Genomic DNA, 24,153 nt, shown 5'->3' with positions numbered 1-24,153 from the left:
TTATAGATCGTGGACTATAGCAGAGATAAGATGATGTCTGTGACAGAGCAACCTCCCCAGGCCTTCTAGCCAAATCCTGGGGTACCAACTATACCCTAGAGGGATTGGAGGCAATAATGGAAGAACTATTTGGGTGCAGTGGAGTATTAAGGAATGACACCAATGAAGAAGATGATGTTGCTTTTACATGCTCTTGGGCCAGAAATATAGAGAAATGCTGACAATAACCGATGCCCAGGGAGGTGGTTGTTTAGAAGAGTATCAGAAATCATTTCTCTGACTAGATAACTACTATGCACCCAAGACAAACATAGCAATGAACAGATATAACTTTTATACTCTGAAGCAGGAGGAAAACCAGTCAGTGGGGGAATATGTCAGCACCCTCAGGACATTAGCAATTTCGTGTGAATTGACTGTCAGCATGGGGACAGATGAACTTATAAAGTATAACATTATTATACACACCAACAATCTGGTTGTTCAAGAAAGGCTGTGGATGTGTGGGAATCCGAACCTGGAGGAGGCAATAATCATTGCCAAGAAAATAGAACACACAGTTGTGTTCCCAAGCCATAAAGGAGAAGAAGAAAAATGATATGGCAGAAGCAAGCAAAGCAGACACAAGTAAAAAGCAGGGTCAAGTAAATTTGTTTACCAAAAGGAACAAGAAAGGTGGTGCAAAGAAGGAGGATCCTGAATAGGAAACTGAGTTCAGGGATCAAAAAAAGAAGAAAGCCTTGGTGTCCTCAATTGGCAAGAAAGGGAAATGCTACAGGTGTGGTTATATGGGACACTTTTGCAACTCCAAGCTGTTCCCCACAATCAATCAGAAGTGTTCAAATGGTGGCCTTAAGGGACATTTTGAGGTCACGTGCCATAGAAAGAAGAAAGTATCGGGCGTTCAGAAAAGTGAGGAAGATGAGAGCTTAGATGGCGAAGACCACGTACTAGTGTTACCACAGGTGGAAAAAGATTATTCCAAAATGAAATGTCCGAGCTGCAAGATTAGAATTGATGGTTTTCAGGTGAAGTTGATAGTAGATAGTTGCTCACCTTATTTGATCTTGACCGAGGACAGATGGAAGAGGCTGCAGGAGGCTGGTCTGAGGAGTTCACTCAAATGTTCGAATATGAAGGACCCTGGAGGATATGAGGGTTCTAGGATTGACATGAAGGTAATGTTTCAGGCTGTGGTGAAATACAAAGGAAGATTGGCCGTGATTAACATCTATGTAGTGAAGAAAGGAGTAGACATACTTGGGGCATTAGACTTGATCCCTGAAGCAATGCGCCAGTGTTGTCTGTGCATAACAATGCCACTGAAGAACAGTTCCCAGAGATATTCAACGATAAGGTGGGGTTTTGTGAGGATTTGCTCACAGGTTTGTGTTGAAGTCTGAATCAAAGCCTGTGTGCCACAAGGTGAGATCCATTTCGGTGTCGATAAGAGGAGAAGTGGAAACTGAACTGGAGAGGATCCTTGAAGGGGACATAATGAAGCGAGTTGAGTCAGCTGTGTGGGTCAGCACCATTGTGGTGGCACGCAAGAAGAAAGGCTAAATCAGGATGTTTGTAGACCTTCTGGATGGTAATAGGAATATTGTGGTGGACAAATTCCCATTGCCCATGAATGCAGAAATGCTAAACAGTGTCAGAGATACTGTGAAGTTCATGAGTCTTGACCTGTCTGCAGCCTATCATCAAATACAGCTTATGCAGGATTACCAAACCGTGTCGACATTCATCACACCATTCAGTCTTCTCTGCTATCGAAGCATGCTGTTTGGCTTAGCATCGGCAGCAGCAGTTTTCCAGAGAGGGATGAACAAGATACTCAACAGGGTTGCTGGTACACTGGTGTACCAAGATGACATGTTGGTGTTTTGGAGTGATGAACTAGAGCATGATAAGAGGCTGCATGAGTTCTTGAGCAGACTGAGAGACAAAGGGTTGATGATTGAACCAAGTAAATGTCATTTCAGATTGAAAGAAGTGGAATACCTTGGACATGTAGTGAGTGGTCTCATCTAAAGGTGGAAAGCATGAAGGCACCGGTACCTTAGAACAAAGATGAAGTTAGAACATTCTTATGTCTTGCAGAATTTTATAACCAATTTGTAAAGAATTTTGCTGTGTTGTCTGAACCAATTTGGAGGTTATCGAGCAGGTGAATGGAGCATGGATGGGAAGGAGAATGTCAAGAGGCACTGGCGTTGATAAAGGAAGGGATTTGCAATGCCAAGAATGTTGGAGGGTTCAAGGTGGAAGAGGAATGTCTCATCACTGTAGATGCAAGTGTGAATAGTTTGGGTGCTGTATGATATAGGATATGACATTTATAACGCGCCTATACACAAGTGTTTCACATTTGTCACAAGTGACTGGAAAGGAGGAGAGGACTATTTGTCATGCGTCCATAGCACTGACAGAATGTGAAAGCATATATTCCATTATTGAGAGGGAGTTGCTGGCATGTTTATGGGAAATTGAATATTTGAGATGGTATGTATTGTGTTGGCGGTTTCTTGTCAGGACAGACCACAAGCCTTTGATTGAGGTACTCACGATGAAAGGGATGATGAGAGCTACCACCAGGATTGCCAGGATGTGTTTGAGGGTGCAGGAGTACGAGTTCAGGAGGGGTGGGAGAAGTATGTACCTGGAGAACTGAATGATGTTGCAGATTTCTGGTAGAGAGTGCCTTTTGAGGGGGGGAGATTGATGGGGTAGAGGAGGTGGAGGAGGAAATGGTAGCTTTCCTAGAGGAAGCATTTATAGGCAAATATGCTGTTGTAGGGGAGGAGGACTGGAAGAGTGGAATGGAGGTGGATGGAGTTCTCAGTAAGGTGGCTGAGTGGACGAAGTTGGGATGGCCGAGTAAGAAGGAGGTCCCTGATGAGTTTAAAGGTTTCTGGGAGAGCCGGGATGAGCTGATGGCAGAGGATGAATTTCTTTGAGAGGAGGGGTTTTGGAGTTGCCAAAGTGTTTCAGAGAGGAATTGATCAATAACGCTCATGAGGGGCACTCAAGAATTACTATTACCAGGAAATTGTTGAGACAAAGGTATTGATGGCCTGCAATTGGCATTACGGTGGAGATAGTGGTAAGGGAGTGTTGGGCCTGTTAAAAATTAGGTAAGGCGTTGAATACCCATAGATAGGAGTTGTCGCCTTTTCTCCTGTCGCTGGGTGCGTGGTCACAAGTTGCAATTGACATTATAGGACCGTATGACATTTTGGGCAAAGATTGTAAATTCATGGTTGTGTTGGTTGATCACTTTTCTAAATGGCCAGAATTGAAGTGTATAAAGCAAGTTTCTAGTGGTGAAATTCTAAAATCCTGGAGGAGGATTTTAGGAGGGAGAGCTACCCAGGTGTTGAGTGACAATGGCATGTAGTTCAGAAGTGTGGAAATGAATTGTGCAGTGAAGAGGGGAATACAGTGGAAATTCATGTGGTTGTATAGACCACAGTCAAATAGTTTGGTTGTGCATTTTAGCAGAGTGGTGATAGGTGTGGTCGAACAAGCGGTGAGGAATGGTATAAGAGTCAAGGATGCTGTGAGGAAAATGTTGTTCGTTTATTCATTTGTAATGCGCGCCAGACGCGGGGGGTATCAGGGTGCAGAATACAGGAGGGTACATGAATACTTTCAGCTTAATGTTACATAAGTTACAGGAAAAGAAGAGGTGTACAACAGTTCCGCAGTAAGGTACAATTAGGGATCTAACAGTCAGATATATGCATGAGAAAGCAAGCGATTAGTCATTACAAAATATACAGTGTTAATATACAACATGTTCGAGAGTTTAAGTACATAAAAGAGCGATTGGTCAGTAATTACATAATTTACAGTAAGAATATACAACATATTTGAGAATTTGCAGTCACTATATACAGTCAAATCTATAGGGTAATGCTGTGATGCATGCAGGGGAAGGACAAACACTAAGTTGGTTAGTGGTCGTTTCTCTGAGCCATTTGTTGTTATTATATCTGAGTTTAAAAAAGGTTTGATCCGCCATCAGGGAGGGTGGGATGGAGTTCCATAACTGCTCTGCTCTGACCAGGAACCTGCTCCCTCCAGCTTTTGCCAATTTAAATCTAGGTATGACTAGACAGTTTGAGTTAGCAGTCCTAGTGGGTGGACTTGTCTTCTTTCTGTTGATTCTCTCCACAAGGTAGCGAGGGGCTGCATTGTTGAGGCATTTATGAGTTAGCAACACAGTTTTAAGCCAGATTTTATCTCTGATGGTCAGCCATGTATTATGACTCCTTGCCTCTGAAATATGTTCTCTTCTGGTGATGCCCAGTGCTGTTCTCAGAGCGTTATTCTGGAGAATTTGGATCTTGTTAATAATGTGCTTGCTCGCGCCAAAGTAGAGGGAGTTGCAATAGTCCAACTTGGACAAAATTAGGGCTCGGGCCAGTGTAGTACAGCTATCCTTGGATAGAAAAGGTTTACCAGCTCTGACCAGCTTGGAGGTGTATGCAGAGGCTGAGGCCATAGCATTGACCTGTTTAGCAAAAGTGAGGGTGGAGTCAAGGTAGAAACCTAGGGTTTTTACCTCTTTTCCAACTTTACTAAGGTTACCATCAATGTTAAAAGAGGTATATTTGAGGATGAGTTTGTTGAGGTTAAATGAGGTTCCTAGGATGAGGAGCTCAGTTTTGTCATCATTCAGGCATAGACCATGGGCGGCCATCCATGCCTGGGTGTTGAGATAGATTTTATTTACTGAGGCCATATCCTTGGTTTAATCTGTGGTAAGCGGTATGGGGATCTGGGTGTCATCAGTGTAATTAGTGTAGGTGACACCCAGATGGTCCAGATCATCGACTAGGGGCTTAGTAAATATGTTGTACAATGTGAGTGAGACACAGGAACCCTGTGGCACATCACATGTAATAGGAATGGGGTCTGCCGCCACAGATGGCGAGAAGACTCTCATGGTCCTGTTGCTCAGAAAGGATTGGATCCAGACTATGGCATCATGTGCGAAATGAGCAGCTGAGTCGAGGTGATTACATAGTACTTTATGGTCCACCAAATCGAAGGCGGCCGAAAGATCCAGGAGGAGTAACAAGGCTGTCTTCCCCTTGCCCCTAAGTACGTCAATCTGTGCTTAGAGCTCGATCAGTGCCGTTTCATTACCGTGTTGGGGCCTGAAACCAGATTGGCAGATTCCCAGGAGTTGATTGGACTCTAAGTACTCCTGAATCTGGAGATAGGCCACCCGGTCTAATATTTTAAGTAAGAATGGCACTGTTGTAATGGACTTGTAGTTGGTGGGGATGGATGGATCTAGGGATTTTCTTTTTAGGAGGGGGGAGTACCCAGGACTCCTTTAAGTTGCTGGAGATGGTGCCCGATACAAAAGAGGCATTAATGTGTTTGGTTATGAAGGGTGAGAGGTTTCTCGCAGCATCTTTGATAATTTGGGCTGGGCACTTGTCTCCTTGACAACTTGAAGGTTTTAGTGATAGGATGATTTTTTCAACCTCAAAGGAAAGAAACTCTTGAGAAACTGAAGCGTTGTATTGGCAGAGGTATCTGGATTCGGTATATTTGCTTTTTACTCGCCAATCTTATTCTGAAGAAAGGTCATTTTATTTGTTAAGGATTTCTGTATATTAGAGCAGCAAAGTTTGTCTTTCAAGCAATTGTCTGTAGTTGGAATAGGAGCTTCCAACTCCTTTAAGATTACAAAGAGGTCCTTTCTGGACCGTGAGGGTGTCTCCCAACAGTGTCACAGGAGTGTCGCCTTTCATAATCCTGAAAGGAAGGGAGGCCCACACTCGTCTCAATCCTGCCTGGGTGAAAAAAGTAGCGGGAGGCAGATTTATCAAGGAAGATGCGTATGAGAGTGTGAGAAGGAAGATAATTGAGGGGCATCGGAAAAACGAATTGAATTATGATGCCAGGTTGGGGAAGAAGTCCAGGTCTGGTATCAAAGTGGTGAAAGGATCTTGGGTAAGGATCAGGAAGGGCCCATATGTGGCTAAAGGTAGGTCAATGTTTTCGGAACCCAAGAGAGTTCTTGAGTTATTGAACAATGCTGGGAGAGTGGAAGATGGTTCCATTTGGAATTTGGACAGAGTAGTTGCTGAGGAAGAAGTAAGGGATGATGGGTCAATGGTAGACTGTTCCAGGTTGGCAGACATTTATGGTGTTGGTGACTGGGGGGGGAGGGGAGTTGCAGTCCTGCAAAGGATGCAGCGATGAAAGAGGCGGTCACGCAGGGTGTGGTGGCCCCAGGGCCCCTGATATTGGTGATAGTGGTAGCATTGATTTGATAGTGGTGCTGGGTGCATGGGCAGAATGGTGAGAGTGAGGAAGGAGCTGGTGTGGTTCAAGGATTATGTCAGATAACTTATTTGTTTGGAGTGCTCTCAGGTTTTGCTTTCAAGTTCTGTATTTTCCATGCACTTTCAGGTTGCGCTTTCAGGTTCTGTATTTTCCATGCTCATTCTTTCTCTATGTGAATAGCGGCCATGTCCTTTTATGGGTTGTGTTCTAACATGCTTTTTTGTATGCTTTTAATTTGCTTTATTTCTTTATTTTGCATTCCCTGGGTTTGAGGGGGGTGGGAGGTGTGTGGTAACTGGGTCTGTTTGGGGTTGGGAATGTTTACATGGGTCTGTTCAGGGTTTACAATATGAATGCGGAATATTCGGGTAGGCAGTTGGTGAAGTAGACTTGGGAAGCCGTTGTTGTTCTGTCCCACAGCTGTGTGGTCTATACCAGCAACAAACGCCTTACCTGCTTCACGTCTCCTGTGTCGGTCGCTTCAGGTATATCACCTGGGAAATGTCCCCTGGGCTTGACTGTCTTGTCTGGGACAACTCGGGTATGGATAGGATTTCTCCACTCCAAGCCTGGGTATGCGCTAATGAAGAATTCCTGACTGATACTAACTCCCTCACAATCTAACTATACACTCATTTTGTCTCCTGACAGCTTCAGGCCCTAACGTCTCAATGAGGCCTCTAATTTGGCATGGATTCCCCCTGGGTACTTAATTACTGTATCCCTCTGGAGCAGACCCCTCCTAGTCTCTGACTTTACACCAAGGTGACTCTCTGGGTCCTTAGGCTATGGGCCCAACCGAGCTTTTGTTCCGCATCTTTGACCTGACTGCTCTCAAGCCCTGCTCCCAGTCTTGCCACCTGCCCCTTAACACCTTTTCACAGCACTTTGGCCACGTTGATTCTCTACTTTGGATGCTTCACTTGCTCTTTCCTCCTCATCCCGCACTTGCTATCCCTCCTCCAACCTTTCTATCTCTCTCCTATTCCTTCAAATAATGTTTTCCCTTCACAAACTCCAACATGTCACTTTCTCTGCTTCTCAATATTTACTCCTCCTTTCTCCTGCTTTTCTCTCTGCCTGCAACCAGCGCTCTTAGAAATCCGCCCCCGGCCCTCCTGCAAAGCTAGTGGAAAGTGACAACCTTTTATATTGTAGGTGATAGAGTTATGTGGCCAATAGGAACTATGACTGGTTGGCTGGATCCCTCCTGATTTTTCCTGTTGTTGATTGGCACAGGACTCTTACACCCACCTCCTCCCCTTGTGTGTAAACGCCCCCTTTGTTTAACTAAAGGCGAGATACGTTTTCTACAGTTTTAGGTTTTTTACCCACCATGTAAGAGTCAGGCATACATGTCATGGTTACAGTCTGACCCAGTGACATGCCTGGGAGAATTGTGGGGACCTTGCTGTGTCCATTTGCCCGTGTAAATGCACGTGAGCTTTCTACATTCTGTATGCATTTTCCACTGTCTCCAGAGGTGACGTCACTGGTGCTGGTGCGCCCCCTGGCCTCCAGAGTATCACAGTCTCCCTGGCCAGGTCTGGCAACAGTGCATTTTTGCAATATAGATAGATTCACTTTTCCATGAATAATCATGAATGTAATTCACTTGAAATGTTACACTAAGAGAAACATTTTAATCCGTCTTTGGCCCAACCATGCTGTACGACATTATACAGAAGCCAGACTCAACACTTCTGGCTCTGTCTTGTTTTAAAAAAATGATATGTCCCATGGAAGCGAATCTATCCATAAAAGTTGCCACTGCATAAACGTTTTTCAGCAGCCGGAACAAAGCCTGGATGAACATATTCGGCAAAAACCCTGAATCCATTGCTTTTTTCAGAGACTGGGGTAGGAGATTTGAGTTAAGCTCATGACAATTCATGCTGATGAATTGTTGCTGTAAATAGCGGGTTGAAGAGATCAGACCCTTTCCAGACAGCACATGTTCAAAACAAACAAAATATAACCAAATGCAAAAGGTCAGACCACTCATGACAGTTTTTTTCAATTGTTTTTTTTCCAACAGTTTTTTGCTGAAAAACTCATCTCATTGGGAAAAAAAACAAACGCCCTGTCTCCTATTATTAACTACATATTCACCACCCCCACCCTTTTATATCCATTTACCGCCCACGACCCCATATATTTTTCAATTCGTTTTCTCAGCGATGTAACGTCGTCGTACCGACAGGGTTGTTCAAAGAAAAATATGTTTCGAATTGAATTAATGGCTTGCACCTGGATGTTTCTTTAATGTAAAAACCAATAACAACCTTTTTTTTTACAACTGACAAAATAACATTTAAAAAACCCTTCCTCTAGAGATTACGTGTGTTTCCCCCAGGTACATAGATTATATCATTGCAATACTGTCAGACTAAATGTTACTCATCTCAGCAATGTCTGAGAGACGAAAGACTGCAGCATGGATGCTTCACCTCCAGAGATGATTTACCTGCAGCCACAGGACTAGATTATACAATAAGTATCCTCTGTGGTCTGAATGCATGGAAGCAAACCCATCAAAATAACACTTCATGCACACCTAATGCATGACTAACTCTTCCCCGGCCCTATGGACTTTACAGATGTCCATGTCTGCTATGAAGTCCCTATAAATATATATTTTTAAGTTTTATTAAGGTGTGTTGTTGTTTAAATTAAACCATACACACCACCCATAAATAAAATATTGACACATACAATTAACACATGCAATAAACGAGACTATTTTCCCTCTTATAATCTTATTTCATAATAAATGTGAGGATATATATATATATATACACACACAATTGTTTATATTTTATTTATTACAATTGCTTTTCCTCAACTCCCATTACTTTAATATTATACTTCACAATTGTACTTAATGTTTCAACCTCCGAACGATGGAAAGCAGACCCAGGCATGCCTGCCATCCGAGCGAATGACTGCTGGTCTGACCATTGCCCACGCCAGCTTTACTAATGTTATCAACTTCAGAACGGTGAAAGGCTGCGCTGTTCTTACCCAGATTCAATCCTGGACCTGTAGGCTACACATAGATCCCTGCAGCAAGTGCATGAACCTACAGCAAAACATTACTGTAGAGGTAAATATACTGTTCTATTTAGATACAATTCACAGATGCACAGAATTTCATCTTGCTACCCCCTTTCTCCAGTAGCACCAGGCTCGGACTGGCCTATAGCGCAATGCCTGACCCAAAAATGCAGAATGCTAGTGTGGGCCAGTTTTTTGGTCAAAGTGGGCCACTTTCTTGGGTAGTGTGGGCCAGTTTGGTGAGTTGCATGCGGATAGTAGATTTGACCAGTGTTGCTGAATACATATTCTTTAAAATGCACAATTTGCATCCCATCTCATAAAAAACTCCCCCTTTGGTACTATTCAAACAGTCTATCCCAAAAGGAATGAATTGTCATTTGCAACTGCGGGCCACTTTTTCATTGGTGCCCAAAAAAATCTTATGCCCCAGTCTGTCCCTGAGCGTCACCCACATCGCTCCCTTTGTTCTTTGCTTTCTCTTCCTCTCTGCAGCCCCCAGCCTTTCAGGTTATTTTGTGCATGATTTTACCCAAAGAATCATCTCGAACCTGCCCAAACATCTTCCTAACTTCCCTTAAGATGTATGGGTTTGCTAGGAGATTCAGGCAGATTCAACCTGCAAACCTAGCCGACTCTTGGGCATTCACAGGAGCCAAGGGATCACTTTCAAGAAAGGTCGTCCAGGCCTAGCCGCAACCTCCCAGTAACCATGTTTTCTCCCAGATCCTCCTCCATCCATTGGGAGTGTGTGTGTACGTTTGAGGAGGAGGGTGGGAATTAGCTTTTTCTTTGCTGTACTTTGTGGGAGTTTACATATACCGGAAACATATGGAACTGCCTCTTGATATAATGAACACACAAACACAGAACGAAATTAAAGTTATTCAACAGAGTGACTACAGCACTCATAGTCATTAGTCCCCTTTCCTCCATCCCTTCAGGGCGTCCCTCATCATGGGGACGGTACCGGAACCTTTGGCAGTTAAAAAATTGCGCTTCCCCATTAAATTTAATCCAGTGCGTGGACCTGGACGTGGCAATGCCCCCCTGATGCCCTGCCCTCTAGCGCCTCACCTCAGCCCCCTTTCAACACATCAGACACTAATACCTGGCTATACTTAATACTTTAGCCTCTGGCATACAAGCGGGGGATGCTGGGTGGGACATATGGAGGAACGGGGACTAAGGACTATGAGTATTCTAGTCACTACGGTGAGTAAAGTCCCCTTTACTCCATACTGCATGCGTGTCCCTCACTAGGGATGGGAGACAGAACCTTTTTTACCAGAAAAACCTTCTTCCCCTTTAAATTTAGAGGCACGCAGGGGCACGGCCCTGGGAACATGTGCTTGCCTGACTCCGCCCACCGGCACCACTCAGTCTCCTTTGACGCGTCGACAATATTTAACATTGCCTAATGACACTAGTATTTTTAGAGGGTAGGATGCTGGGACGTATTGAGGAAAGGGGACTAACGAGTACGGTAGTCACTACAGTGAGTAACTGGTCATTACTCTTACGTCCTGTCCCCTTTCCTCCATACTGTATAGGCGATTACAACTGAATGTAGCCCCAGGTTAGAGAGGAGACCATCCTTAAGCAAATAGGTTCCTTAGAACCGCCTGTCCGAAGGCCGCGTCTGACTTAAAGCCGGCGTCCAAACAGTAATGCTTACAGAAAGCCAAACGGGTGGCCCAGGTGGCTGCCCTGCTGATGACCTGCCACGGAACCTGCTGCCACGGAACCTGCTGTTGCTGTGGCTTTGGCTCTGATAGCATGAGCGTGCATATTAGCTGACAGCGGCTTGTGCTGCCCCTCGTAGGCCTCCTTTATGGCCGCAACGATCCACAGTGCAATAGAGGCCTTGGATGCTTGATACTCAGGCCTGGATCCCCCGAAGGTGACAAACAGTGCGTCCGACTTGCGGAAGCCCTTGGTCTTGTCCAGATAGAATTTCAGAGCATGCCTGACATCCTGAGAGTGCAAGACTCTCTGAGCCTCGTCCCTGGGGTCAGCAAAAAACGTAGGTAATACTATTTCCTCGCTTAGATGGAAAGCTGAGGGTACCTTTGGCAGGAACGCAGGGTGAGTCCACAAAGAGCGTGGGGGTCAGAGGTAGGAAACAGCCCCTCTCAGGACACCTGCTGAAGCCCACTGAAGTCGACATGCGCCGGGGAGGAGCGTGACGCTGGAGGACCAAGTACCTAAATGACAAAAAGAAGACAGAGAAAGACGAAGTATCCAGGGAAGAGCCTGTGGTATTACATGGCCGAAGCCAAACCCAGGAGCACTGGTGAAATCGGCCCGTTCCCGTCGACGCGGAGAAGGGGACTGAGGAGTGGCACCGGTGGGCGGAGTCAGGTGAGCGCATGCTCCCAGGGCCGTGCCCCAGCGTGCCTCTAAATTTAAAGGGGAAGAAGGTTTTTCAGGTGAAAAAGGTTGCGTCTGCAGTCCCTAGCGAGGGACGCCCATGCAGTATAGAGGAAAGGGGACAGGAAGTAAGAGTACTATCATTACTCATACGTTCCATCCCCTTTCCTCCATCCTTGTGGGTGATTCCACCAAACAATACCATAGGGTGGAGCTGTGACAACCGGCCTCATATCTAACATGAAGCAAAAAGGTTCTTCAGAACCAACTAGCCGAACTCTGAATCTCGCCTGGAACTGGTATCCAGGGAATAGTGCTTACAGAACGCCGATGGAGTGGCCTTGCTGATGACATCCCAGGAAGCAGGTCTCTGAAACGCAACAGCCATGGCCTTAGCTCTGACCGCATGGGCATGAATGCCCTCAGGAACTGGTTTAGGCATGGCTTTGTACGCCTCTGAGATGGCCTGTGGGACATGCCCCAAAATGTGATGAACAATGCCTCAGACTTCCTGAAATATTTTGTCAAAGAGTGGGAGAACTTGATGACCCTCTTGAGGTCCAAGGAATGCAAAGCCCTATCGGCATCTGACTGCGGGATCGGGAAGAACACTGGCACACAGATTTCTTGATTCAAATGGAATAGAGTGACCACCTTGTGCAAGAAAGTAATAGTTACTCACCATAGTGACTAACGTACTCTTAATCCATAGTCCCCTTTCCTCCATACTGCATTGGCGTCCCTCGCTAGGGACGGGAGACAGAACCTTTTTCACCAGAAAAAATCTTCTTCCCTTTTAAATTTAGAGGCACATGGGGGTGCGGCCCTGGGAGCATGCACTCCCCCGACTCCGCCCACTGGTGCCACTCCTCAGTCCCCATTGACGCATCGACAATATTTAACATTGCCTAAAGACACCAGTATTAGGGGGGAGGATGGTGGGATGTATGGAGGAAAGGGGACTATGGACTAAGAGTACGTTAGTCACATTTTCTTCTCTGTGAAAGGGACAGTGAGCTAAAGACTTGGTTGAGACTCTCCCAGGGGCCATCCACCCAAGAACAGATCAATGGGCTGTGTTAATGCTGGTAGAGACTCCCAAAACCCCCTTTGTTTTGCATATTAAGTAACTTTGGGTCTCACCCTAAGTTACCAGGGGAATCCAGACGTGGACCCCTTGCTCACTGTTCTCAGAGAGGCACAGCTCCACCTCACTGATGATGCACAACAAGGCTGAAACACATGTATGGGGTCGCTGTTGGTACTCTTGTTCAGAGGAGAATTGCCTAGCATTTCGGTGCTGGACTGCCCTTCGGCAGAACAAAGACTGATATGCAGGGATATTTCTTCTCTGTGAAAGGAACAGTGAGCTAAAGACTTGGTTGAGACTCTCCCAGTGGCCATCCACCCAAGAACATGTCAATGGGCTGTGTTCGTGCTGGTAGAGAGACTCCCAGAACCCCCTTTGTTTTGTACGTTAGTCACTACGGTGAGTAAAAATTAATTACTCTTACGCCCCGTCCCCTTTCATCCATACTGCATGGGTGATTACAACTGAATGTATCCCCAGGGTGGAGAGGAAACAGATTCCTTAGAACCGCCTGTCCGAAAGCCTTGTCTGACTTCGAGCCGGCATCCAAACAGTAGTGCTTACAGAAAGCCGAAGGGAGGGCCCAGATGGCCGGCCTGCTGATGACCTGCCACGCCACCTGCCGCTGGAATGCGATGGCCGTGACCATGGCTCTGACAGTATGGGCGTGCATGTTAGCTGGAAGTGGTTTGTGCTGCCCATCATAGGCCTCATTGATGGCCGAAACCATCCACCTTGCTATAGAGGCCTTGGATGCCTGATAACCGGGCCTTGACCCCCCCCCCCGAAGGTGACAAACAGAGCGTCCGACTTGAGGAAGACCTTGGTCCTGTCCAGATAGAATTTCAGAGCGCGTCTGACATCCAGACAGTGCAAGATGCTCTGAGCATCGTCTTTAGGGTCGGCAAGAAACTAAGGTAAGACTATCTCCTCGTTTATATGGAAAGCAGAGGCTACCTTAGGTAGGAACGCGGGGTGTGTTCTCAGGACCACCTTATCCTTGTGAAAAGTAGGATAGGGTTCTGAAGCCACCAGTGCCTGGATCTCGCTGACTCTGCGAGCAGAGGTGAGGCCCACCAACAGAGCTGTTTTTTAAAAAATATGTTTATTTTAAACCAAGGTAGGAAAACAAGTACAATTATACATCAACCCAGCATTTCAATCAAGTTCTTCCCCCCCTCTCCTCCCCCATGTGAATGCCGATCCAGAGCGGAGTCTCGGAATATTGGGGTTTCCCCTCCAATTTTTATCTTTTAATGGTGACCAGCCTGATGTCTGTGGAGGCCATTGGCTCAAACAGTTTGGGCGCCAAGGCGTCCAACACTACATTGAGGTCCCACACGCGTTGTGGTTTTTTGATGGGCGGGAAGAGCCTGCCGAGGCCCGCCAAATGTCGCTTGACCACCGGTTTGGAAGAGGAGAAGACCTACTCCTCTGAATTTCTGAAGGCCCCTATGGCTGCCAAATAGGTGCAGCATTAGCCACCTGCACGCCTGAGTGAGCAAGGTGTGCTGAGAAGGAGAGCATATCATTCAACATGCATGTCAAGGGGTCGATCTCTTTACATTCTGCCCAGTGACAAAACCTAGTCCATTTACTCTTATACTGGCTCCTAGTATGCTTGCTCCTAGCGCCCTGAATGATTTCTAGGTTAGCCTGTGATAGACCCAGGTGTTTCAGCATGACCTGCTCAGGAACCACGCTGCAAGGGCTAATTTCTGTGGAGCGGGGTAGATGACCCTGCCCCCCTGCTGCGCAAGAAGATGAGCTGGGCCCATTGGCAGTGAATGCGAGGCCTGTCCGGGTGGCTGAGAAGCTCAGACAACCACGGTCTCGCCGGTCACCACAGAGCTATCAGGATGATGCTCTAGGTGACAAGATTTCTTTATCTTGCAGATCACCCTGTGGACCAGGGGTGTGGGAGGGAGGCATATGCTGTCATGCCGTTCCACTGTATCTGGAATGCATCACTGAGGTTGCTAGGGCCCTGCCAGGAAACGAACTGCTGGAATTTCTTGTTCTCCCAGGAGGCAAAGAGATCACGTGAGGATTCCCCCATCTTCTGAAGATCTGATTGTTCAGTTGCCACTCGTAATTGTCCGCTCCAAGTCTGCTGAGCCTGTCAGCCTCCAGGATGGACTTGCCCGGAAGGTGGATGGCCGTCAGGTACATGTTGTTCTCGAGAGCCCATTCCCACATGCTGATCGCTTGGCTGCACAGTGGAGGGGACCTGGTACCCCCCCTGCTTGGTGACATAGTACATGCTGGTGCAGTTGTTTGTCTGGTTGAGGAGGTCCAATAAGGCCAAAACATGTCTGGGGTTGCTTGGTTTTCTGTGCAGAGGGGACCTGGCCTAGCAGTTCGGGCTGGGCTGCTACCTTCGGAGGCAGCAGCTGCTGACTGATTTGCACATGGCTGGTCCCCTTTTGCAATGGCGCAGACGGGCTAAAAAAACGGTGGTGTGGAAGGTTGCCCAGAGCAATTGCCAGTGGTTCAGATTCATTCGAAACCTTCCACCCATCACTTTTGTGGTCAGTTTGTTTCTCCTTGTGAGAGAGGGTATGCCCAGATGTGGGTCCCTTGCTCGCTGCGCCACAGGGAACCAGGCTGCACCTCACTGAGGAGGTCCAATAAGGCCGATACATGTCTGGGGTTGCTTGGTTTTCTGTGCAGAGGGGACCTGGCCTAGCAGTTCGGGCTGGGCTGCTACCGTCGGTGGCGGCAGCTGCTGACTGATTTGCACATGGCTGGTCCCCTTTTGCAATGGCGCAGACGGGCTAAAAAACGCTGGTGTAGAAGGTTGCCCAGAGCAATTGCCAGTGGTTTAGATTAATTCGAAACCTTCCACCCATCACTTTTGTGGTCAGTTTGTTTCTCCTTGTGAGAGAGGGTATGCCCAGACGTGGGTCCCTTGCTCGCTGCGCCACAGGGAACCAGGCTGCACCTCACTGAGGAGGTCCAATAAGGCCGAAACATGTCTGGGTTTGCTTGGTTTTCTGTGCAGAGGGGACCTGGCCTAGCAGTTCGGGCTGGGCTGCTTCCTTCGGTGGCGGCAGCTGCTGACTGATTTGCACATGGCTGGTCCCCTTTTGCAATGGCGCAGACGGGCTAAAAAACGGTGGTGTGGAAGGTTGCCCAGAGCAAATGCCAGTGGTTTAGATTAATTCGAAACCTTCCACCCATCACTTTTGTGGTCGGTCTGGATGAGGACGACATTGCCCCCAATGAGCGTAAGGAAAGCTTTGAGAGCTAGCCAGATGGCTTTCAGCTCCAGCCAGTTGATATGAGACTCCTGCAGGGACGAGACTCCATGGACACTGTGGTTATCTAGAGTGGCCCGCCAGCCTTCCAGGGAGGAATCCGTGGTGATGGTGACCTGCGGGGCCGGCTGCCGGAAGGGCTTGCCCGTCCGCAGGTTACAGTCCCTGTACCACCATGTGAGGTCCGGGTGGAGAGAAGGAGGAATGCTGACAAGCTCCACTTGGGAGCCCCGCTCCAGATTCCATGAGGGTACGAAGTGCAGCTGAAATCTCCTCATCTTGAGTCTTGTTTGGGGTATGGCAAGTAGGACCAGTGCCATGATACCTAATAGATGTTGGTACCACCAGGCCGAGGTCACTTCTCGGGTGAGGAAGTGAATAGTGTCCTTCCTGATGGCTGTGACCTTGTCCTCCGAGGGGAAAACTCTCTAGGAGCTTGTGTCCCATATGAGGCCCCAAAAGGTCAGTCTCTGTGTAGGCTGCAGCTGAGACTTCCTGAGGTTGATCGAAAATCCCAGCTCGTGGAATGTGATCATAGGGGCAGAGGAAGTGTGATGAACCGCCTCCGGAGATCTTGCCCCGACGAGCCAGACATTCAGTTACAGGTAGAAGTGGTGGCCCTGAACCCTGAGGAGGGCTGCCACTGCATTCATGAGTCTGGTAAATACCCTGAGGCCAAAGGGTAGCACCTTGTATTGGAAATGGCAGCCCATGATCCTGAATCGCAGAAAGGAGTGATGCGGCTGTCAAATCGGGACGTGTAGATAAGCGTCCTTCAGATCCAGGAAGCACATCCAGTCTCCCCTGCACAATGTCTCCGTAATGAGTGCTGGCGTAACCATCTTAAATATTTGAAGAGGGAGGGAGAGGTTGAGGTTGGAGAGGTCCAACACAACTCTCAGGCCAGCCTGGTTCTTCTTTTGTATGGGGAAAGTCCTGGAGTGGAAGCCCAATCCTAGCTGGGAGCCTGGGACTTCTTCCACTGCCTGGCTATCGACGAGCGACTGAATTTCTGCCAACAAAGTTGCTATCCCAATCTGTGAGACTGGAGGGGAGGAGGGAAGAGAGGAAGGGATCAGTAAGCAGTACTCTGTGGATAACACAGAGAGGATCCAGGGGTCCGTGAATTTCTGACGCCAAAACTGTGTGTGAAGGGCAAGCCTGCCCCCCACTGGATACACATGTACCTGAAGGGACGCGTCATGCCTTCTTTGCCTCTGGGGCTGCTGCGCAGGAGGGGGACTGAAAAAATCCTTTGATTCCCCCCTTTTGTTGTTTGCACCGGTGCTGACACGGAGAATGGTCATGCTGCTTTGACCTCCGTTCTTGTAAGCCACGGAACCCCCTGAACACCCGCCCCTTGTCGGAGCGTTGATGTGACTGGGTGTACGCTTTGGATGTGGCCTTCGTAAGGATAGAAAAAGACTTTGCAGTTTGCAAACTGTTTTACTTTTTATCTAGCTCCTCACCGGTGGTGGAGGGAAAGAGGTCACCACCTCGAATGGAAGGTCCAATATGCGTTCCTGGACGTATGGTAGCCCAAAGCCAGGCAGTCCTTCTCATGTTCGTGGCGATGCACATGGCCCGGCCAGAGGTGTCAATGTGGGCAACAGTGGACTCCATGATGTCTTGCGCCACCATTTTAGCCTCTGCCAGTCCTGCCTTGAAATGTGACTGGCTCTGCGCCGGAGTTTCTTGAAGGAAGTCGGCAATTTCCTGACAAAGCTTCTGGTTAACGGCTGCCAGCATGGCATCCGCGTTGGATTGACGAAGATGCAGCGAAGCATTGAAATAAAGCTTCTTCCCGTACTCCTTCAAGATTTTCTCCTCCTTGCCTAGCAGTGCCGAGGATGGGGAGGACGACTGAGGCTTTGAGTACAGTGACGCTGCAGCAATCACTGAAGAGTGCGGTTGAGGGTGGGCCGACAGCAAGAGTGGTTGACAGGCTGGGCTGAGTGGAAGTTGAGTCACCCCTTTTTGGCCAAGGCGACAACGTCCTTCTGCATCAGGATCCCCGTTCTAGCCACGGGGCGTAGAGTGAGGACCTTGACAAGTACCCCCGCCTCCAGTTGTTCCACTTGGGGTTGAAGAAGGCCCAAGTACTCTGCCAGACCTGCAAGTCGTTCGTGGAAGGCCTTGGCTGACGATGGTGTGAGGGTCTTCTTCCTCGTCTGTGTCCACAGGGCGTCCGGCTGGTCCGGAGCGGCTGGAGGAGTGCTGGGTGCGGAGGGCTGAGGTTTGGAGACCGGAGTCAGAGGCTGCAGCGGACTCTGGTACGCAACCGCCTGAACAGAGGGAGGCAGGGGAGCCGGAATCTAAGGAGCAGGCGTGGGCAGCAGGGGCTGCACCAGGGTCTGTGGCGCTGGAGCCTTAGGAGGAATGACTATATGCACCGGCGGAGGGGCCGGAGGGAGCATTTCCCTGATCACATCCTTAAGGATGGCCCCCCATCTGAGGAGATCTCATGAGAGTGAGGAACTTTTCAAAGAACCTGTCCTCGCAGGCCGATGGGGTGGCAGGTGATGTTGACGGGGTAGTGGGTGACTGCTGGGGCCTGTGCGTACTCTGTCTAGCTGGTTGCGGGGTAAATCTGCACTGCAATGCTGATGGATAAGCTTTAGACCACGTACCTGGTTGACACCAGTCACACCTTGTAACTCGTTCTCCTACCTGCTCCATTCCTTGCGGCGGTATCGGACACGTGGCCATCTTGTCTGCCGAGGCGGCCATCTTGTCGAGCTGCATGCCACGTGCCATAGTCGTGGTGGTTGGCTCACTGGGCCCGGCTTCCTCCAGGACTCTTGGCGGTGGAGCATGAGACTTACCCTGCACCTCAGGCCAAGGCCTGGTAGGAGTGTCGCCCTTGGCAGTATTGCCGGCAGTGCTGCGTGCTGGCGTCCCCTCTGACATAATGCTGGCACAAGGGCGTAGCCCCTCGGGTGTACACCCAGTAAAAGAACCTTGCAGTCCCTCAGCACTGTCTCTGGAAGAATCTACAGACCCCTCTGCCTGGTGACCGGTAGCAGAACTAGCCTCGGTACCCATGCTGAGACTTGACTTATGTCTGACGAAGTCCTTCAACTCCTCTGGAGGTGACTTCTCGAAGAGCTCCCTCCACCTAGCTAGTCTGTTCTTCAGAGCATGCGATGAAAGTGCGTTGCACGCGATACAGCCCTACAAGCCGTAGTCAGGGCCAAGACAGTGGAGGCAAAGAGCGTGGGGATCGGATGTAGGGAAGAGCCCCTCGCAGGCTGGACACCTGCTGAAGCCCACTGAAGTCGACATGCGCCAGGGAGGAGCGTGGTGTCAGAGTACCGAGTACCTGATTGATAAAAGAAAACAAAAAGACAGAAGAAAGTATCCGGGGAAGAGTGTGTGGTATTACATGGCCGAAGCCAAACCCCGGAGCGCTGGTGAAATCGGCCCATTCCCGTCAACGTGGAAAACGGGATTGAGTGGCGCCGGTGGGCGGAGTCAGTGGAGCGCATGCCCCCAGGCCCGCGCACCCACGTGCCTCTAAATTTAAAGGGGAAGAAGGTTTTTTCTGGTGAAAAAGGTTCTGCCTCCCATCCCTAGCAAGGGACACCCATGCATTGTGGAGGAAAGGGGACGGGACATAAGAGTAATTAGGATGATTGCGCAAGATAACCTTGTCACTGTGAAACGTAGTGAAGGGCTCGCATGAGGACAGAGCCTGCAGCTCTCTGACATGGCGCATCGAAGAGAGCGCCACAGGCAGCACTGCCTTCAGTGTCACCAGCCTGATGTCCACCAAGGCCATCGGCTCAAAGGGTTTGCGCTGCAAGGCTGCAAGAACCACGTTGAGGTCTTAGAATGGGTGAGGCCTGTGTACTGGAGTAAAGAGCCTGCACTACCCCTTGAGGTGGGCCATAACCAATAGGTTGGCCGCTGAAAAACGTGCTCTGGGGAATTCTTGTAGGCCCCAATGGCTGCCAGATAAGTGCGGCAGGTGTCGACCTGAATGCCGGAATGAGCCATAGGTGCAGAAAAGGCCTGCACGCCGGTAAGGGGGTTGACCATGCTGGGAGTACCTTGTCCACTTACTCTTGTAGTGGGCCCAAGTAGATGGGCCTCCTGGCATCCTGAATGATGTCCCAGTTGTCCTCTAAGAGCTGAGCATGGTAAACCAGGCCGCTAGAGCCAGTCAGGCGGGGTACGGGTGCTCCACCGTCCCGCCCTGCTGCGCCAGCAAGACTCTGCTGTGGACCGGAAGGTGAACTGGACCCTGAGAACACAACTGAAGTAGATCTGAAAATAGGGCCCTTGCGGCCAGAGTGGGGTGATCAGAATGAGGCTGCAGCCCATCGAGGTCCGTAACATGCGAAGGGTCCGCTGGAGCGATGGTGGAGGAGGAAATGCATAGCACCTGCGGCCGTGCGAGCAGAGCTGGAACGTGTCCCCTAGAGACCCCTGACACTGGCCCGCCTCAAGAGGCAAACCGGGGACACTTGGAATTCAGAGGAGAAGTGGACAAGTCCAGATCCGGAAACCCCCATCTCTAGAACAGGTGCAACAAGGAGTCGATGTGTAATTCCCACTCGTAGGTGTTGAACCCCATGCGGCTGAGCTGGTCCGCTTCAGCATTGCTGTCTCCCGGGAGGTGGACTTCTGAAATCCAAATCCCCTCCGTAAAGGCCCATTCCCAGATCGCCACCGCCTCCTTACACAGGAGGGGAGAACGGGTGCGACCCTGCTTGTGGTATTGTGGGTCCTGACCAGAACTGCTGTGTCCCTGATGAGCGGCAGAAAAGCCTTGAGTGTAGACCCACCACTCTGAGTTTGAGCAGATTGATATGCAGAAGGGACTCTGTCCTGTACCATGAATGGAGTAGCCCCCAAGCCGAAAAAGCGAGAAATCTGTCATCACCACCAGAGTTGGCTCCAGCCGAGTAAAAGGGTCTCCCACTGCCACATTGTCATCCAACAGCCACCAGCAAAGATCCAGAAGAGGAGCTGGTGTATTAGGATCCTGTCCAACTGGGATCCCGTCTTCTGGCCCCAACTGGCCACCAGGTGGTGCTGGAGGTGTCTCATCTTGAGGAGGGAATGCTGCACTGTGAGCACAGAAAATGCCATCAGCCCCAGGAACCACCATGCTGAGGTGGTCGAGTTGGCCACAAAGTGTCCAACCGCCTTGTAGAGGCAAAGGAGCCTCTCATGCGTGGGTAACACCTGCTGCACTGCTGTGTTCCAGCGCACTCCAAGGAGTACAGGTAAGGGTATAGGTGGTGGCCATCCAGGCGGAGGAGACCAGCCACTGCATTCATCAGTTTCGTGAACACACGTGGAGCCAAATTGAGTCCGAAAGGCAGCACCTTCTCCTGGAAGTGGTACAACATTTTCATGAACTGCAGACATTTTCCGATGCAGCTGGTAGATGGGGACATGCAGGTACGCATCCTTGAGGTCTAGGGAACACATCTAGTCCCCTGTGCAAAGAGACTCTGCTATGTGTGTGGGAGTAATCATCGAGAAGCATTCGAACGGTAAAGACGGGTTGAGAAATGACTGGTCCAGGACTACCCTCAGGCCAGCCTGGTTTTTCCTAGAGTAGAAACCGGAGTCCCTGTATGACTGAGGAACCAGTTCTACCACCTGCATCTCCAGAAGAGAAAGGATCGCCTGTAAAACGACCGGGGACCCTATCTGACGTAGAGGAGGAGGAAAGTAGAGGAAAGTGAAGAAGAAGACTGAAGCCTGTGGAGACTATGAAAAGGAACAAAGGACTCTTGAAATAACACTTCCAGCTGTCCTGGATGATAGCCAGCAGGCCCCTACAGGCGACTTGTGTTCCCCAACCGTAACTGCTTCTTGGTGTCTGAGATGGGAGCGTAGGAGGGGGAAGAGGAAAAAAACATGGTCACTGGGGGGCATGTCAGGCCTCTGTGTACTGTGGTCCTGAAACCCCTTGACATCCGTGAAAGCACAAACTTTGAAATCGGTCCTGCTCTGAGACTGAGGGAGTGACTCCTGTCCTGGCTTATTCAGGATGGCCAAGGACTTTGTAGAGGTCTTCTTCTTTGTGAACTCGTAATCGATGGACAAATGAAAAAGGTCTGAGCCTGCAAAGGGAATATCCAGGAGCTGCTCTTGCACATCTAACGAAAACTATGTGGCATGCATCCATGCCGTTTGTCTCTTCTCGACCCCCAGGCACAGCCCTCTACTAGCTGTGTCTATGTGGGTGACTGAAGACTCCATGAGGTACTGCGCAATTGCCCTGACGTCCACCAGGTGGGCCTTGAAGGAGGCTTGCCTCTCCAGACGGAGATCAGGCAAAAACTCGCTGGGCTCTCACCACGGCTTCTGGTTTTCTGCGGCTAGTAAGGTGTCCGTGCTTGCCGCATATGGAGCTCTGAGATGATGTAGCATCATTTGCCAAAAGACTTAACAACCTTGTCTTCCTTGGACAGACAACTGGAGGAGGCTCCGGCGGAGGAAGACTACAAAGACGATGGTTTAGAATACAGCGAGGATGCAGCCACCACTGAAGAGCAAGGCTGGGGGTTGGAAGCCAGGAGGACTGGCTCCTCATCCACCATCTTGAACCTGCTGTCTAATTTCTTGTACATCTGGGCATTGGCCCTGGGCTTCTCCCAGACTTTCCTTGCCACCTGCAGAACATCTTTCTGGAGTGGCTGGAGTGGAATGCCTGATCGGCTTGTGCTGCGCTTGCCCAAAATCTCTGCTAACACTCCCAACTCCTGGGGGGCCTCCTCTGCCTGGGGGAATCGCAAGAACTCTGCAATGTACGGAAGGCAGTCATGAAAGGCCTTTACAGATGCCAAGGGATTGTCATCCTGGGTTCCGCCGTCATTTTTCCAAATATAGGGGAGTACGGGTCCTGGAACAATAGAGCCGGCAGAGTCCCCCCTTGGTCCAGACTCAAAGATAAATTCAATGGCTGCTGAAGGGGAGGTGTTGGTGGTACAGGAGGGAACGCAGGCATCTGGATAACCGGCAGGGCCTGGACTGGAAGAGGGACACGCAACAGCACCTGTAGCGCTAAAGGAACTGGCAGAGGGCCCACAGGTGGAGGCCTAGGAGGCACGACCTGCGGGATCACCTCCTTGACTATACCATTGAGGAGCCCGGTCATCTGCGGGGAACACATGAAGGAGGAGGAAGTGCTTGAAGAAGTGGTCCTCACAAGCTGCCGGATCTAGAGGGGGTCGGCCCTCATCGGTGCCGGGCATCCGTTTCTGATCAAAGCGCTTAGATGTGTAGCTGTAAGGCTGCAATGGGTAGATGTATCCCTGCAGAGAACAAACGCCTGTACCATAAAGTCTGCCGCCGCTTTCCGATGGAAGGGGACTGGAACCTACTTGCATGGCCCACTCAATGGGTGAGGGACTAGGTAGGCCCTGATCTGAATCCAAGATGGCTGCCAGCCTAGCAGCCTCTGCCGTGTAAATATCCGCCATCTTGGGGCCTTGCGCCACGCCCTGGGTAGAAGGGTGCAAAGGCCCCCTCAACCTAAGAGATAGCTCTGGTAGGCCTTGAGCCCTCAGCCTGCTGGATGGTAGGTGAATTGCCCCGACTCATAACCTTCGAGGTGGTAGGCTGTGTGCCCTCAGCAACAAAGCTGGTAGTCGTGCTGGATCATGTTAAGAACTGACTCTTGGAGGCAGAAGACGATGATCCCTTGCCCTCTGGGGCCGATGAGGACGAACTTTATCGCTCCTCCGTGGACCGCCCGATAGAGCTCCTGAGCGCCTCGGCTTGGGAGCCGGTAGCCTTGACCACCTCGGGACTGCCTACGGAACGCCTGGAAGAGCCCCCGGTCCCCTCGGCTTGGGAGCCAGCTGCCTTAGCTGCCTCAGGCCTATTAGAACCAGAATCCAAGGTACCCTTGCTCATGGAAACCCCTGGGAAGGAGTCTCTGCACTGAGGAGCCGTACTAAACAAAGGGCCTACCCTGTCTTGACATGGGGTCCTGGAGACAAACTCTTTAAGATGACCTGGAGGATAAGCGTGGAAGATCTCCCTCCAGCGTGACACACGATTCTTCAATGCCCATTGACCGAGAGCGCTACAAGA

At 49.6% G+C, this 24,153-nt stretch overlaps 1 protein-coding gene across 10 annotated transcripts in view; it reads right to left on the bottom strand.

Moving 5' to 3' along the window:
* PRUNE2 (prune homolog 2 with BCH domain) overlaps window positions 1-24,153 on the bottom strand; it is a 743,862-nt gene that overhangs the window by 378,831 nt on the left and 340,878 nt on the right. The gene's annotated exons all lie outside the window — the stretch shown is intronic.

Source organism: Ambystoma mexicanum, chromosome 6p (genome assembly GCF_040938575.1).
Source record: "Ambystoma mexicanum isolate Mex_15411 chromosome 6p, UKY_AmexF1_1, whole genome shotgun sequence".
NCBI classification, from domain to species: domain Eukaryota; kingdom Metazoa; phylum Chordata; class Amphibia; order Caudata; family Ambystomatidae; genus Ambystoma; species Ambystoma mexicanum.
This window is presented reverse-complemented; position numbering and strand designations above follow the sequence as displayed.